The sequence below is a fragment of the Triticum dicoccoides genome, chromosome 4A (assembly GCF_002162155.2).
Source record: "Triticum dicoccoides isolate Atlit2015 ecotype Zavitan chromosome 4A, WEW_v2.0, whole genome shotgun sequence".
Classification (NCBI taxonomy): Eukaryota; Viridiplantae; Streptophyta; class Magnoliopsida; order Poales; family Poaceae; genus Triticum; species Triticum dicoccoides.
In genome coordinates this window covers 499,527,103-499,544,292 of record NC_041386.1, presented here as the reverse complement: position 1 = coordinate 499,544,292, position 17,190 = coordinate 499,527,103, and positions in this window count along the sequence as shown.

Here is a 17,190-nt window from a genome sequence, read left to right as displayed (position 1 = left end):
GGAAGTTTATATAGGCCTACCCCCTAGGGGTACAATGGTAATTCGGCCGGGCGTAGGGCCCGGCTGTCAGTCTCTCTGGTCGCCGGCTTCTCCGCCGACTGCTGGGGCCCGCCGCCGAGTGGGCCCCGCCGACTGGTCTGGTACGGAGCCGACAGGCCGCCCCCGCCGCTCGCGGGTCCTGCCGGCTGTGGATCATTGTTGCCGCGTCTCTAATGACGCAGGCTTGGTCATGAGGTTGTGGCTACAGCCCCGCCGCGTGGCGAGTGATTACTGTAGCCACTCCGCGTCTCGTCTGGTTAATGGCGAGTGGGTTCCGAGGAAGGGGCGGGCTGACTCCTGGGGGCCGACCTCCCTCGGGTCCGACTGGTGGGATCATTGCCGTTTTCCGGGCTCTCACTGACTGGTGGGCCCCGTCGTCCTTGGACCGTACCGACAGGCCGTCGTGGGAGCAGGACTCCGTCTGCCTGTGATGATGTCAGGGATGGCATGGCAACAGTGCTGCACCGGGCGAAGATCTCCGCCGTACAACGTACTGTAGCCACGCCAGCCCCTGGAAAGGGGGAGGGGATGGGCTATGCTGTAGCCATTCCCAGTCCCATCCCTCTTGATGAGGGTACGGGCTTTGCTGGTGCCGCGGGCCGACTCCTCAGGGCCGACTTCTCTGGAAGCCGCCGAGCAGGAGTCGGCCCGTCTTGGCCTTGCCTCTAGGACTCGGCCGTATACGGGCAGCCGGCTGTTCCTCCAGTCGGCTCCCAGAAGACGGCTCTTCATCTTGGCATCTTGAGGGGCGCAGTCTGCCCCGATGTCTTGAAAGGTTCTAGGCCTCGGGTTAGCCTACCTGTGGCCCATTACTTTGACAGTAGTCTCCGAAGCTGGTGAGGCGCCGCGGATGATCAGCCGAGGGGCCTCAGCAGTTTCTTTCTCCGAGCGCTTGAGGGGGAAACTTGTTCGACTTCTGCCGGGCCGACTGGTAGTAGTTGGACTCGCCGATCTAACTTGTCCAAAATTTTCTAATGCCTCGGCGGGATCAAGGTGGCGTACCAGCCAGGCTTTCAGGCCGCCGCCTACCTCGGGTCTGTCACGTGGCGACGAGCAGCCGTGCCAGTCTGCCCACCCACGCGGGTGACAGGACGCGCCTGCTGGCGAGGCCCGCCACTACCACGCCTTGGCACGCGAGCGGATCCGCTGCGGCCGCGGCGGGCGGTTGAGGTTCCCGTAAAGTTAGCGCGCGCAGTAACTTGCGTGATAAATCATGGGGCGTGGGATAGTGGGCGCAGTAAATCCCACGTCCGCCCCCTCGGCTTCGCAGCCCATAGGCCTATAAGTAGGTGGAGGAGGGGGAGCGGCAGCGCACACGCGCCCCTCCTCCTCACCGCTTCCTCTTTCTTCTTCCTCTCGCCGCTGCGCCCCAAGCTACGCTGAGCGCCGCGGTGATTCGTTCCCGATGAGCTCCTCCTCCACCGCCACACCCCCCGCGGTGCGCTCCGGAGCATGGGATGGCTCCGAGGTCCATGATGACCACATCAGCTTCCTCCGCCAAACGCGGCGGCTCCCTAGCGAGGACCATGTGAGGGTCCGCCTCGCGCCGAGGAGGGAAATTTTGCCGGCGCCGGAGGAGGGCGAGCGGGTCGTCTTCCGCTCGCACTGCCTGCGCGGCCTCGGCTTGCCGGCGAGCGGCTTCTTCCGCTCCTTTCTTGAATTCTACGGTCTCCAGCCGCACCACCTCACCCCCAACACAGTGGTGCTGCTATCCGCCTTCGTCACCTTGTGCGAAGGCTTCCTCGGCGTCCTCCCCACCATCGAGCTCTGGGGGGAGTTCTTCTACTCCAAGCTCGGCACCCACGTCGCAGGTGTGCCGGCCTAGTGCGGCACGTTCATCGCGGTGCGGAGGTCGGGGGCCGACAACCCGTTTCCCCCCATCACACTGATAAAGTCGGTGAAGATGTGGCAGCGGTCGTACTTCTACGTGAAGAGCGTCTTCGCGGAGGGCGACTGGGTCAACTTGCCGGCTTACGCAGCCAGCCCGCCAGCTGGAAGGCAGCCCAACTGGTCGTACCGGGTCAGGACGCTGACGCCTACTGGAGCCACCGCCATCGCGCAACTCCGGGTGCTGACGCAGTCGGAGGGCCTGACCGAGCCTGATTTGCTGGCCGCCTTTGTGGCGCGCCGAGTGCTCCCGCTCCAGAGCCACCCCCACACGATCTGCCAGATGAGCGGGCATCGGGACCCGAGTCGGCTGTGCACCAAGGAGATGCCTCACGAAGAGGTACTCTACATGGTGAACTATCTTGCGAACTGCGAGCTCGCGGAAGAGTGACGGTTCGGCAAGGAGCCATATTCACGCGCCAACCCTCCGCCTATTGTAAGTTGTCCTCTTTTTCTTCTTTCTCTGATTCTTTGTTGCCGAGTTCGTCTTGTCCGGCCTGACCAGTCGGCCTTTGAACGGAGCCCTCTCCTCCAGCCAGCAGCCGGCAACGCGGGGCCGAACCGCGAATTCCTCCCTGACCGGGCAGAGAGCGACGTTGAAGACCCGGACTTGGGGGCGGCGGCCTTGGAGGATGACGCCGAGGGAGGAGGCGGCGAAGCAGGCGGCCCGAGGCTCGTAGCCAGCTTCGAGGATTGGCCTGATGATGAGGCGGGGGAAGTCGCCCCGCGCCAACAGCCAGGAGCCGGCCAGCCAGGCGCGAGCTCCTCTGCTGCGCCGGACACCCAAGGCGCCACAAAAAACGTAGGGCCGCGCCGAGCTTGTTCGGCAGCCGGCCGAAGAAACCCAAGGGCTCGGCCGCGGCAACCAAGCGAGACGAGGCGGCCGCGAAGGTCAACCGCTTCCGCAAGGAGGTGAAGACGCCGCAACTGGTTTCTGCGTAAGTGCCACCTTCCTTTGCACCTTCAATTTTTCTTCATTGACTCTGTCTGAAATTCCTTTGCTTTACATTCTTGACTTTAGGGCCCCGCTCTCTCTCGAGAAGTCGTCCGCCGGCTCCGTCATGAAGTCGGCGGAGATCTCCTCCACCACCCGGCGGATTGATCCGGCCGCCGATCTCCGGGAGGCGACGGAGCGGAACGCGCGGGAGGCGCGCGAGGAGCGGGAAGCCGCCCGCCTGAAGAAGGCGGAAGCCGACAAGGTGGAGGCCGCCGCCCAGAAGAAGCTGGCGGAAGCCGAGGCCGCTGACGCGGAGAAGAAGCGTGCTGAAGAAGCCGCACACCGCCAGTCAGCGGTGTTCGTCGTCCCTTTGAACTTTGCACCGCCACCACCGGAGTTCACGGCGCAGACTGGGGAAGTCGACGACGAGAACCGGATCATGGAGAGGGACGGCGGCGACACCATCGCGCCGGACGTAATCGTGCCGCCACCGCCGCCGTCCGGGAGCGCGACAGGCGGGCAGCCGGCGGACCTGCTAGTGCCGCCAACTGAAGACGAGGTGGCGACGGGCCTGGCTCTCGAGGTCGGCACATCGACGCGCCACCGTCTTGCGAAGGCGGCCTCGGTGCCACGCCCGCTGGAGACTGGCGCCGCGAGCTCCTCGATCCCCGACACCGAGGCAACGAGCGCCGCGGATGGGTGCGGGGAGGCAGGACGGGCCCGTTGAACCGGGCGCTTTTGGACGTCCAAGCCAAGATCCGAGCCGAGGGCGAAGCCATCAGGAACTGCAACAAGGCGCATCTGGCGTCGCGAGAGGCCATCCGGGTACGTTTCCTTCTTCCTTGTTTCTGTTTCTTGTGATTCTTGGTGGGGGCGCGCCAGCGCACCCGCTGGGTATAGTCACCGAGTTCCGGGTCGGCTGCTGAGCAGGCGGCTCGAAACTCTAATCGGCGAGTTCCAAACACTTAACATTTATCCGAAAATTTTGTTACAGGATTACCACAATCTTCGCGTGACCGCCTTCAACTCCAACGTCTAGGAGCTGGCTCAACGGACCGCCGACTTGTCGGAAAGCCGGTGTAAGTCCTCTTCTTTCTCTGCGGGGGCGCGCTGGCGCACCCGCGGGCTGTAGTCCCCGAGATTCGGGCCGACTGCTGAGCAGTCGGGCCGGATCTCCCCGGCCACTATTCTTTTTTTTTTGGCGACTAACACCTTGCTTTCTTTTTTTTCCGCAGAAGCCAGCGCTACCTTGCAGCAGTAGCTGGGCGAAGCCAACACCGTGCTGTGCGCTAAGGAGGAGGAGTGCGGCAAGCTGGCTGAAGAGCGCAACCGGCTGGCCAGGCAACTGGCAGAGCAGAAGGAGCTCCTACAGAAGACTCGGAAGGAGGCGGAGGACAGGGATACCTTCCTCCTTGCTGAGTTTGCGGCCGAACGCTCCTCCTGGACTGATAAGGAGGCGATACTGACTTCCGGCTTCCACGAGATCGAGGATATCGTCGATGGTGAGCCTCCCCTCTTTTGTTTTTCTTCCTTAACCTGTCGGCTGTTGGTCAAGCCGGCTTCTAGCCTTTAATTTGTTCTTCGCTTCTGTCTCGGCAGACTTCTTCCCCAGCCACTCGAACGCCGCCAACCAGGCCATCGAGGTTGATCGTGAAGGACGGAGAGCGGACGGTGCGCAGATCGCCGCCAACTCCCCCCGGACCCTTAATGAGCAGATCCTGAGCATCGAGGCCCGCCTTCGGCCGGCCCACCGGATGTTGCGCCGGCTTCAGCGTGTCGGCGCCCAGGCGATCGCCACCCTGTGGCCAGACATGCCGGCACCGCGTACTCCCAGTCGGACTACCGACTGGCTGGAGGTAGCGGCCGACCGTCTTGAGGCCTGGAAGGGCTCTTCGGCCCGGGCTGGAGCGTGCCGGGCCTTGGAGTTCGTCAAGGCGTGGTACCCTGGGCTGAGTCTGGCCCAGCTAGCCACGTTCCGGCTGGAGGCTCAGGAGGAGTTGGCGACCGTGAAAGACGATCTCGTCAAGCGCGCGGCGTCAATCGCCGAGTACACCGACACCAGCGTCTTCGTCCCGGAGCGGGTTGAAGACGGCACCGAGACGCCGCCGAAATGGTTCGGGCTGAATCCGGAAGACGGCGAAGACTCGACGGATGTGATCGACTCCAGCGATAAGGAAGAAGGCGAGGCGGAGGAGGAAGGCGCCAGAGGTCGGAGCGGATGGCCAGCCTCAGCTCGACCGCGCCTCCAGCAACGAGCCGCGCCCAACTAAGCCAGCTGCCACCGGAGGCGACCAAGCGGAGACCGACCAGCCGGCCGCTCCGACAACTGGCACCGCCGACTCCTCTGATCCTCCGAGCCCTTCTGCCGCTTCCTAGGCAGCGTGTTCAACACGATGATACACATGTGCCACAGCGCCAGGCCAAATATCGACCCAACTCAATCGCGGCCAACGTGACAGGTGGCCAGGTGGGGCCCAGGCCATCCAGACCCAGATCCAGGCATCGGACGCATGCGACCGAATCGACGACCATCTTTCGCGCCGTCCCAAAACCAAATGAAACGGTAGAGATAAACCAGGCCAGGACCAACCACAACCAACCATATGCATGCATGGAAGATGGAACCAGATACTCCTACTAGCCGTTTAATTCCAACCGGCTAATGATGGGACGCACCCGCGATGGAACGCTTTACACGAAGAAAAAGCCTACCCGTCGCATTGCCTTTGATTTCTCATCCCGCGGGTAGATTTCCATCGAGTGCTGGGATATGGGACGCACCCAATCATGCTATTCTCCATTTCGAGATCACGTAAAGCATTCGGATGCGGTGGTGCATACTCAGAGGATGATTTCTTTCTTTGCAGTTTAGTTTCCCCATGTATTCCAATGGTTTCGTGCACCGCATGATAACGAAGGTGTGATCCTTCCATCTTCGTAAGGAAAAAAGAAAGCATTTCTCACCTAAAGGCTAAAGCAGGCGACGTTCAGTTCATTCATATAGAAAATGTTGGACTTGGCATTTGAACTGCATGCCGGGTGGAAACGCCCATGCCCATGTAAAGGCTGTGCAGATCACGTGTAGAAGTTCTAAAGGTTATCCGATTTCTTTTTCGAACATTGCTAGCGACGCCTTAGCATCGTTCGACTAGTTTTCTGTTTCTTATCTTTGAAATGTGGTTGGTTTTGACCTGCAAACTCCGTATGCTTCGCTACGGAGGAAACGCCTCTTGTCATGAATCAGGGTTGGCCCGGAACTAGGAATTGGACTGCGGGACATGTGGCATGATGACAGAAAATACGGATCGGTTGAGGACATAGTTGTTTGGACGCTAGTTCGGGGCATGTGACATGATCTCAACTCTCAAGTCAATTGATCTAGGTGAAGATATCTAACCTTATATAATTAGTTCAAATGAATATTAAAAGTTGAACATGAAGAAATAACATTATCAACTAACCCGGAGTAATAGCAACTCCAACGCGCCGGCGCATTCTGTCCGTGCGTGTCCATTTTAAAACATTATAACTGTGCACCTTTGGAGCCTCCTCAGACATTCTGCCTTTTCAGCTATCCGATCAAGCTTTTGAACATCCCTGGCCATCCGATTGGCAGCACTTCCCGCAGTAGATAGATTTACGGGTCGGGCGCGTCGTCAATTGGGCAGCTGCTCTTGTAACAAAATCTGCAGATTCTGGCTTACTCGGGTTACAGGTACATACGCGGACCCGTTAAAGCTGAGTGACCGCTCCATGCTCCACCCCACGAGTCACGACTCATCCCCTTCTGCGTCTGCGCCCCTCCCTTGCCCTCTCATCCATGACCTGAATCCTAAGTGCGCGGCGGCGGCAGATCCTCTCCTCCGTGGCCCCTCCCCGGCGAAGCAAGCGACGCCGCATCATTCCTCTTGACATCAAGTTTTGTCTTTTACGGCAGCGTCGGCCATAGGTTCACCGCGACTGCCACTGTGGGGCACTGATGGAAGCTAGCTCCACTCTTAGGTATGCCGCTGCATCTATCTTCCTCGTTCTGTCCACCTTCTTCCCTGTCTTCCCTACTTCTTCGGTTGCGGATGAAGATTTTTGACATCGATGACAAAGGAGACGAAAAAAACTCTGAGGCCGCGCTTGGAATCCGTGGTACTAGGGTTCAGTAAAAGAGGAGCACGCGGCGCTATTACGGTCATGTTTACGCAGTTTCTCTCGTTTTTGCTGATTCCCTCGTGCCGCCGCTGGCAATACGCAACTCATATGGCGAGATAGACACTACAAGTTCCTCGTGAGTTTCTTTATTCTCTCTGTCTGTGCTTTATTTTAATTCACCTATTCAACCGTCACTTCTCTCTCGCCATCGTGGTCCTCCTGTCTCTGGATTCAACAACCAATGTATGTCCTGCACATACTGTGTGAATGTGTCTACTTCATCGGCTACTTATTATCCTAATTTTTTTATCTCAGTTGTGCTCGAGTGATAAATGTCAGGATACTTAGTGTTTATAGTGGGCGGATAATTGAGCAGCAAACACTGCTACTCAGATTTTGTCTCCCATTTATCCATGATTTGGTGCTACATCATGGAGAAGTTTAATTAATATCATGATTGTGCAAAAAATAAATTGAAAGGAGATGAACTGAAACTAATCTCACAAAAAGATCACTCGATGCAAATATATCTGCTTGATACAGTAGCTGATTTGTAAAATGACACAAGAGGTAGAAAAACTAACCAATTTGTGGAAGCGTAAAACAAGACAAATTCGTATTCGTATGTTATACTCCCTCCGTCCCAAAATAAGTGACTCAATTTTGTACTAGCTTTAGTTTAAAGTTAGTACAAAGTCGACTCACTTATTTTGGGACGGAGGGAGTAGTATATAAGTAATTCCTACTTTATAGTAGGAGAATCCATGTCATACTGGTGAACGTGAACCTGCAATATTTAGCTCATTAGTCCTTGCATGACAAAAATAGTACTATATATAATATGGCCAATTAGTTTTTGGAGAATTTATATTTCGTACCACAAAATTGCAGGTGTGGTGTTACTTAGTTACAAATATTGTAGGGTGTTTTTTGGCTTAGCAAACTTGACCGCGGTATGTAGCATTCAGATTTTCAATTCATGTGTGTGCTAAGCAATCTGGTTTGGTTCAAGTTTCGAATCCATGTATAAACAGATTGCTGGGTGTATTACGTCTTAACAAACCTTGACATATGCTATATGTAGCTTTCAGACAACCAACTATTTTCATGTAGATTCTGGTGGTCAACTAAATCATGGATAAATTAGATGTTACAACCAGAGAAAATGTACAAAAGTGATGCAGAACCATAATGATCAATTGTTTTACATTTTACGGGTCAATAATGGTTTGATGTTACGAAATTTTGTAGGAACAGGCATGGGAATCCTTGAGGAATACCCAAGCCAAAGTCAACATTGTTAAATTCGTTATGTGTTTCTCCAGGTCTGTGATCATTGGGATTATCCCAACATTGGAACATGACTTATGCTTGAGGTAATCAACCTTACTTTGCACAGTAAAACATATTGTTTTGAATGCAAAGTATCTTTGCTAAATTGAGGAAAATGACATAACCCTATTTTTTTAGTTCACAGGTTGCACAGAGGTTATCCAAGCTGAAAATGTTCAGGATAAAAGTTGTTTGATTGCTTGTCCTTTTCTTTCTCTGTATCTTTATGCATCTTTCTACTATTAGTAGCTTCCTTCTTTCACTCTAATCTTATCTTTCTAGGCTGCCATTGTTTGACGTGATGTTGTAGAAAAGTGGAACTTTGTTTTTGGCTCACTAGGCATTTATTCATAGGCAATGCAACCTCCAAATATTACCTCATCAGTCTCAGTCAAAACTAAAGCTTCGAATTGGAATTGACACTAGAGAAATTACAGAATTGCAAATAGAAGACCGGATTTCCTAATCCTGGGTGTAGGTGTACTCCCTTATCCAAGTTTTTCTTTTCGAGACAACCGAGACGTGGATCATGTACAAATATCTAACCATGCTTGCAGGATGTAGCAACAGTAATCCCGCTTATGTTCTTTGCGTCTTTTTCTACTTTCTGTTGTGAAAAATTTCTTGGCTCTTATATTTCCTTTTTAGAGAATGTTGGCAGTTATTTACAAGATAAACCATTACAATCATGCTCTTATATCTCTTTGTGAGACGTTCACTTAAGGTTGTATAAAGTTAAAAGACATGCAAAGATTCGCAATATTTATTTTTGTCTCATGTTGAGCAGATTCAATGTACGGGAGTTCATAAATTTACTACGAGATCTTTCAGTATTGTTTCAGTTGCTATGTGTGCACTTGAACTTTTTGTTGGGAGTATTTTAAGATGCATGAATCATGTGAAAAAACATAGCTATTGTTCTTAATTGTGAGATAGCTAGCTGAATCTGAAGTTGTTCTATACCATGTGAACGCATTATCTTTGCAATATATATTTTAATACATGTTAGTGACCTCTGACGTGGTTGCGGCATGGTTGGTGACAAGATAGCTTGACAAATATAGAAGAATAGTCACATAAAATGGTCAATAATTGGTTGGACTAAATGAAACTGATAAGAAATTCAAGTGTTTCACCAAAAATAGGAGTTCAATTCTCTCATGCATCCATATATTTAATATATTCCTATCATTCTATAGGAAAAATAGAAGGGTGCAGCAACGCGTGCCGTCATGGTCTAGTTTGGGTCAAAACAGAGATAAATCGCGGCCCAACGTGCCTACTCAAACGGACGAGCGTTCGCTTTTTGTCCGCGGATGACCCATTTGAGGCTCAAAATTGGGTCGAGTTTGCGTCGACGTGGACGCGCGCGACGCCCGCCCTTGTCCTCCACCTGGCCCGCTAGTTGGTGGCACATTGACCATTCCCCCCCTCTTCCATCCACAACCAAGACACCTGTCCACCTCACCCTCGCCACCATCGCACAGTTCTGTCCGGTTGGACGCTACCAGACCGCCCCCGCACCCACATACCTCCCCCAGTAGCACGCCACACCCGATGTCTGCTCTTGCCGGCATTAGTGGCCTATTTTCGCCGTCATTGTAGCACCCCCACGACCACACCACTCCTGTCGCCATCGGCAACGCTCCAAGCCCGCCATCCTTGCTTGACGGTCCTCGCCACAGTCGCCTTCATGCCGACAGGCCTGCTGCCTGGTTTGGGAGAGGCGCGGGGCTCTTCACCGGTCGACTTTTTTCACCATGCTCGTAAGGTGTTCGATGTTTCGCTCGCAAGGTACAAATAGATAGTGGCGGTAAGTACTTTTTCAACAACTTCATTTGCGATTCAGACGATGAGGAGTTTGTGGTTGCTACTTTGGTCGTCCATGAACACATTGCTAGGCAACAACCGGTGTTTTGGGGCTTGATCCCGGGCATGCTCCAGCATTGAATCGCAACAAAGAGAGAGAGAGAGAGAGAGAGAGAGAGAGAGAGAGAGAGAGAGAGAGAGAGAGAGAGAGATAGAGAGGCCACTAACTACTCTGGGAAGACTACTTCATGTACTCTTCCCGACTCTTCAAACACATGTTGTTCCGGTGCCGCTTCCGGATGCCTAGACATGTGTTCAATCGTATTCGGGAAGGGGTGGTGGCATACAATGATCATTTCGTATGCAAGGAGGATGACTTGGGAAAGGTTGGCTTCTCCTCTTATCAGAAATGGACTACAACTATATAGATGCTTGCATACGGAATACTTAGTTATCTTTTTGGTGACTATGTCCGCATGAGTGAGTCCACATGCCTAGAATTCATGTACGTGTTCGACAAGGCTATGGTAGCAATGTTTGTCCTGATGTACTTGAGAGAGCCAACTGCTGCAGATACAACCCAATTGTTGGTGATCAATGCAGATAAGGGCTTTCCGGGGATGCTTGTTAGCATAAATTGTATGCACTGGAAGTGGAAGAACTGTCCATCTGCTTGGCATGGGCAGTATAAGGGCACATGAAAGCTTGTACTATCATATTTGAGGCCATGGCTTCAGAAGATATCTGGATTTGACACTCTTTTTTCGGCATGGCCGGCTTTCACAATGTCATCAATGTGCTTTCAGTGTTCTCCGGTGTTTAGAAGGCTTGCAGAAGGCAACTTCCTAGAGGTCAATGTTGAGATCAATGGCCACCACTACAGCAAAGGATACTGCCTAGCTGATGGTATCTATCCTTAGTGGACTACCCTTGTGAAGACAATTCCCAACCCGATAGGAGAGAAGAGGCAGAGATTTTCTCAAGCACAAGAGAGTGCTAGGAAAGATGTGGAGCATGCTTTTGGTGTTCTTCAATCTTGATGGGGCATCGCTTGGTATCCTGCTAGAACTTGGAGCACCAAGAAGTTGTGGAAGGTGATGACTACTTGTGTGATCATGCACAACATGATCGTAGAGGATGAGCGGGAGGATGAAATCTTCGACCAGCGGTTACAATTTTAGGGTGAAAATGTTGTGCCTAAGCATAGAGGAGTGACAAAATTTTCAAAGTTTACCCAATTTCATCATGAAATGTGTGATTAGGCAACTCACAATCAACTACAAGATGATTTGGTTGAGTATATGTGGGCTCACCTTGGCAACCAATAGATGTATCAACTCTTTTCTTTCAAATGTCTTTGTGACAATTAAATTTCATTTGGTTTGTAAACTATGATATTTTTATTTGGTTATGAATTATGCGAGCAAGGTTTTTGATATGTCTGCAAAAAAGGTACAAATATATGGCTGCATACTAATCGCGCGGACGAAAATGCATCATCACATTGGGCACATTGACCACCTAAACGCGGATGGGGGCGGACGCCGCCCAATACGCTAACCCAGACGGACAAAAAAACATACAAAATCTGCTCCTATTTGCGTCGGCGCGTAGGAGTTTCCCTAACAACAACAACACACGGACCAACATGGAGTAACGACAAGCAAAACCTGCCTTTTGTGTTTGTCGGGATCAGTAGAGGCATCATTTGTGTTTGATGAGATCGGGATGGCCTGATTACAACCTTGAACAAAAGATAAAATAGTTTTTGTTGCATAAAGATCATCCATCCTCCATCTAGTATGATAGTAACAAGGAGTTCTTGTCAGACACACTAGGGACTTTTCAATTATGATTCTAACTCACTAGACCCAGTGTCTTGCTCCTCGTGCGTAAGCTCTGGGTGCCAGTGGATCAAGCTAGGAGGACTTTGGTGGACACCCTAGTGCATCACACACCCATGGTTCCACATTTCGCGAGTGTGGCAACGAGTTGGTCAGGCAGACTGAGCCTGGAATTCACGAGCTCCTCCTCATCCCCTTGAAAGGCTCCCCGGATCCTGCCACCTCGTGCCCCTCTCAGTCACTCCTGTACACGCCTTCCTGAACCTCATCGTCAGGCACCAAACCTAAGGTACAGAGGTAGGAGATGTGATTGTCACGGTGGCACCCATCGATCGAACAACAGACGGCAGCATGGAGGTAGAGGGATGGTGCGAGACCAACGCTACATTGCTTGGGTTGGAGAGGGATGAGATCATGTGTATGGAAGCCGTTGTAGGAAGAGGAGGGCGAGGGCAGCAACATCTAGCAATGGAAGGTGGCGTGAAGACGGTAAGAGGGCATGATACGGTAGGAGAGAGAACCGAAGGTGCTCGAGAAGGTCTGGACAGGTGGGGCCATGGGGCGGTTGTTTAGTTGCGATTGTGGGTGAACGGAAACAAGAATGAGCTGATGGATAGGGTCATGGAGGATAGGACGAGAAAAAAGGAAGAAAATTATTAATATTAGAGAGGGATAGAGAGAGATAGAGACCAGAACTTCAAACTTGTCTGTGTTGGTTTGTGTTGGATGCTTCCTGATTTGTTGGTTTTATTAATTTAAAGTTGGACACTTCTTGCGCCTTTATTCTAAAAAAAGATATAGACTAGAAAATATCAACCGTCATCATAAACCAGAGTGAAATGCAAAGAAACAACACAATAGTTGCCCCATTAGCAGAAAACCTCCACTTTATAATTCATGGCAAAGATCACCGCACAAAGAATTCACAGTGGAAACAAGTGTCGAGTATTTTTTATAGCACATTTTGAAGTTGCAAACCCCCCATGTGGCGACAAATGTGATGGCAACTTATTAACGGTCGGTCGAGACCGACTCGGTCGAAATGTTTCCCTTTAGGGAATCACCGCGTGCTCTCTCTCACACCTCTCGCTCACTCTCGCTCTCGCTCTCTCGTGCGCTCTTCTGTATTCCTCTGTTGCGACCTCTGAGACGCCGCCATCACAATGATGTCCTGGAATAATGGAGAGAGAAGTGAGGACTCCATAGAGGAGTGACTCGAATGTAAGCACCCTATGTACTTGATCTCACAGGCTAGGGTTATGATTCTTGGTGGGATTTGGGGATCTTTCAATTGGGGGCGATTTGGACCAAATCCAGTCGATTTGACCATTCTTCATTCATTTTGACCTGAATGTAGGCCCTATCACCATAGAATACTCTGACTTTGAGAGCTTTGTGGGGAATGAGGAGGCCCCTGTCCATTGCTACTAGCAGAAAATTGCCAACAAATTGGTAGCAGTTGAAGGCAGCCTCGCTAGAAGAAGATTATATGGATATGGTCAAGAAGTAAGCACAATTTTCCTATCTTTTAATCCTTCTATTTTTCATCTTTAGTAATCTTTGATGTGTTTACAGTTTTTGTAAACTGTGTAGTTTTGGAGATGCTTGTTCAGTTAGTGTTGTCTATGACTAGTATAAGCTAGAGCTAGTGTTGTGTGTTAACTTTGTTGTGGTATATTTGGATGTTGTCTGTGAGTTAAGCTATATAAGCTGGACTTAGCATTGTGTGCCAATGCCTACTGTATATTTCAGTTATGTGCTGCACATTTTTTATGGAATAATTCAGTTATGTTGTGCTCTATTTGGACATGTTATAGTTATGCATTTTTGGCTGCTAAGTAGTGTTTGTGGAACACAGATCAATTATGCACTGTAGTGTTTGTGGAACATTGTAGCTCAGTTATGTAATTGCTAGTTTTTTCATGATTAACTATTAAAATCGTTTCAATTGTTTGCTATTGCAGGTGGGCAACTGTGGTTTTACTCATTGGATTGACCAGGAGTATCTCGAATCCGTGAAAAAGGCACTTCACAAGCTCTGGGGAAAGTATGAAGAACATGGGTGCTAGAACTCGGGAAGGGCTTGGTCATGCAGATCAAGTGCTCAAGCTCAAAGACAAGATTGAGCAGTTGGACAGTTAGTACAAAAATCTAGTTAGTGATGTGAACAAGCTACTGAGTGAGACAATGTAAAAGGTGTAACAAGAGAATTACCAGAAAATGGTGTCAAAGGACTCTGTAGCCCTATAGAAGAAGCTAGAGAACAAGCAATTTGTGATCAGTGATCTCAAGGCCATTCATGTTGTTCAAGGAGAAGTGATCAAGGACACAAAGAAGGAGAATCATGAGATGAAAGAGGATAGAGATGTGCTCAAGAAGGAGTTGAATCTCGTGAAGAGGGAGATCCATGACCTGAAAAGGATAAAAAAGAGCTAGCTTTTGCTATGGATGAGCTCAACACTATGATGAAGGAGAGGTATGAGCTCAAGAAGGATAAGAAGCCAGAGTATGCCATTGCTGGCCTACTTAGAGTGGGTGAAATTCACAAGGGTAAGCTGAAGAAGATCAAGGGGATTTGTGAAGAGGATGATGTCATTGAGCTCAGTGGTTCAGAGTTACTCTACATTATCTCTCTCTCCTCTCTCTCTCTCTATTTAAGTATTGGTGAGGCTGGTAAGACTGATGCTTATTTGTTTGATGTGAACTAATCTTATGCACTATGCTACCTATGTTAGTGGTATGTAACAAGCTACCTATATTTGTGTTGTGCTATGCACTATGTTACCTACATTTGTATTGTATTATGCAGTTCTGGATTTTCTATGCTTGATTCATGTTATTGGACAAAGATGTCACTCTTTAATTTTTGAACAAATATAACTGGAACCCGGCAAGCTAATTTTCAGTTTCTGTCATGTTGTTGGACCAAGATGCACATATTCGACTAGTGCAACAGAAGATTGGATTGCAAGTACACAACCACATTCATCATTTCTGGTACATCAGAGATAATCGACTAACAACACAAGACTTCAACAACAACAACAACAACAAAGCCTTTAGTCCCAAACAAGTTGGGGTAGGCTAGAGGTGAAACCCATAAGATCTCGCAACCAACTCATGGCTCTGGCACATGGATAGCAAGCTTCCACGTACCCCTGTCCATAGCTAGCTCTTTGGTGATACTCCAATCCTTCAGGTCTCTCTTAACGGACTCCTCCCATGTCAAATTCGGTCTACCTCACCCTCTCTTGACATTCTCCGCACACTTTAGCCGTCCACTATGCACCTTCTGGAGGCCTGCGCTGAATATGCCCAAACCATCTCAGACGATGTTGGACAAGCTTCTCTTCAATTGGTGCTACCCCAACTCTATCTCATATATCATCATTCCGGACTCGATCCTTCCTCGTGTGGCCACACATCCATCTCAACATACGCATTTCTGCCACATCTAACTATTGAACATGTCGCCTTTTAGTCGGCCAACACTCAGCGCCATACAACATTGCGAGTCGAACCGCCGTCCTGTAGAACTTGCCTTTTAGCTTTTGTGGCACTCTCTTGTCACAGAGAATGCCAGAAGCTTGGCGCCACTTCAACACAAGACTTGACTAGACAAATTCAATTAAACCCTTCATCAGTTCTTCTACATCAAATATAATTGACTAACACTAGATAATTGACAAACAAAATTTGACTGATGAACATAGTCTGCTACATGACACATAATTGACTAGTTTCAGAGATAACTGAATTCAGAGAAACTTGGTCAAAAATTTCAGACACAAAGCTTCAGGAGTAAAGAAAATTCATCCAGCGCCGCCTTTTAGCTACATGTGGAGCCATACTTGTGTTCCTTCTCGCCCACTAGAGGATCTGGTCATAGGTGTGACTGTGATGATTGGGGAAGGACTGCTCATACTCCCCTTCATTGCATAACCCTAAGATCATGTTGGCGAGCTAGCGCCTGTACTCCACGATGTAGCCTATGGCCGTCAAAGCCCTCCTAGCCCATACCCTCTATGCCAGTTGCCCTAGGGCCGCCAGCCCGGGCACCCTCAGCACTGGTGCCTCCTCCTCTTCATCAGTGATTTCTTCTAGAATTGGATCCATGGTGGCTAGGGGTGGAGTGGGGTGGTGTGGGGGAAGGGTTCTAACTGGACTGGCGTATGGTGGAGTGCTTTTTATTTACACTTCATGGTGGGTGGTAGGTAGGTGGGTTTTATTAACAGTGAAAAAATCCCACTAAAAATCATTTGGCATCATAACAAGGATCATAACAGGGATAACCATTAGCTAGATAACATTAGATGATCATAACAAGGATAATTTCATCATAACATAACATAGAATTCATCACAACTAGTGTGAAGCAGGGCTATAACCCATATGATTGCAGTCTAACACCTAACCACATTGTTTGCATTAGGCATTACAACTAAGATCAGTAGATCTACAAAGCTTCCATGGACTGATATGGGCCTAATATATACTTAACCTCCAAAGCTTCCACTTCATTCCTCTATGATGGACTTGATCTTCTCCAGCTTTTCCTTGCTACCATGCCCATCTTTCAGCAGGTCATCAATCACACTCTCAACCTTCTTCTTCTCTTCTTGAAGAAAATCTCTATCCTCGTTGATCTCCTTCACGGCCTTCATGGTGTTCCCGATGATATATGCCTGAGAATAAAGGATGCACCTTTGTGTTGGGAAACATTGCATGGAAAACAAAAAAAATCAACGCACACACAATGATCTATCCATGGAGATGCATAGCAATGAGGGGGAGAGTGTGTCTATGTACCCTCGTAGACCATAAGCGGAAGCGTTTGACAACGCGGTTGATGTAGTCAAACTTCTTCTAGCTCCGACCGATCAAGTACCGAACGTACGACACCTTCGAGTTCTACACATGTTCAACCTGGTGACGTCCTCCGCCTTCTTGATCCAGCAAGACGGCGAGGTAGTAGATGAGTTTCGACAGCACGACGGCATGGTGACGGTTACAGTGAAGTGATCTCCGCAGGGCTTCGCCTAAGTGAAAGTGCAATCATGCCCTTAATCTTATTTTGATGTTGATGACAACATGCATGTATGGGACTAATCATGTTTATCAAGTATATCTTAGGATTATGTCTCATAGGACGTGTGTGGATCATGACTAAATACAAATGCATTTAACTTCAGATTGGAG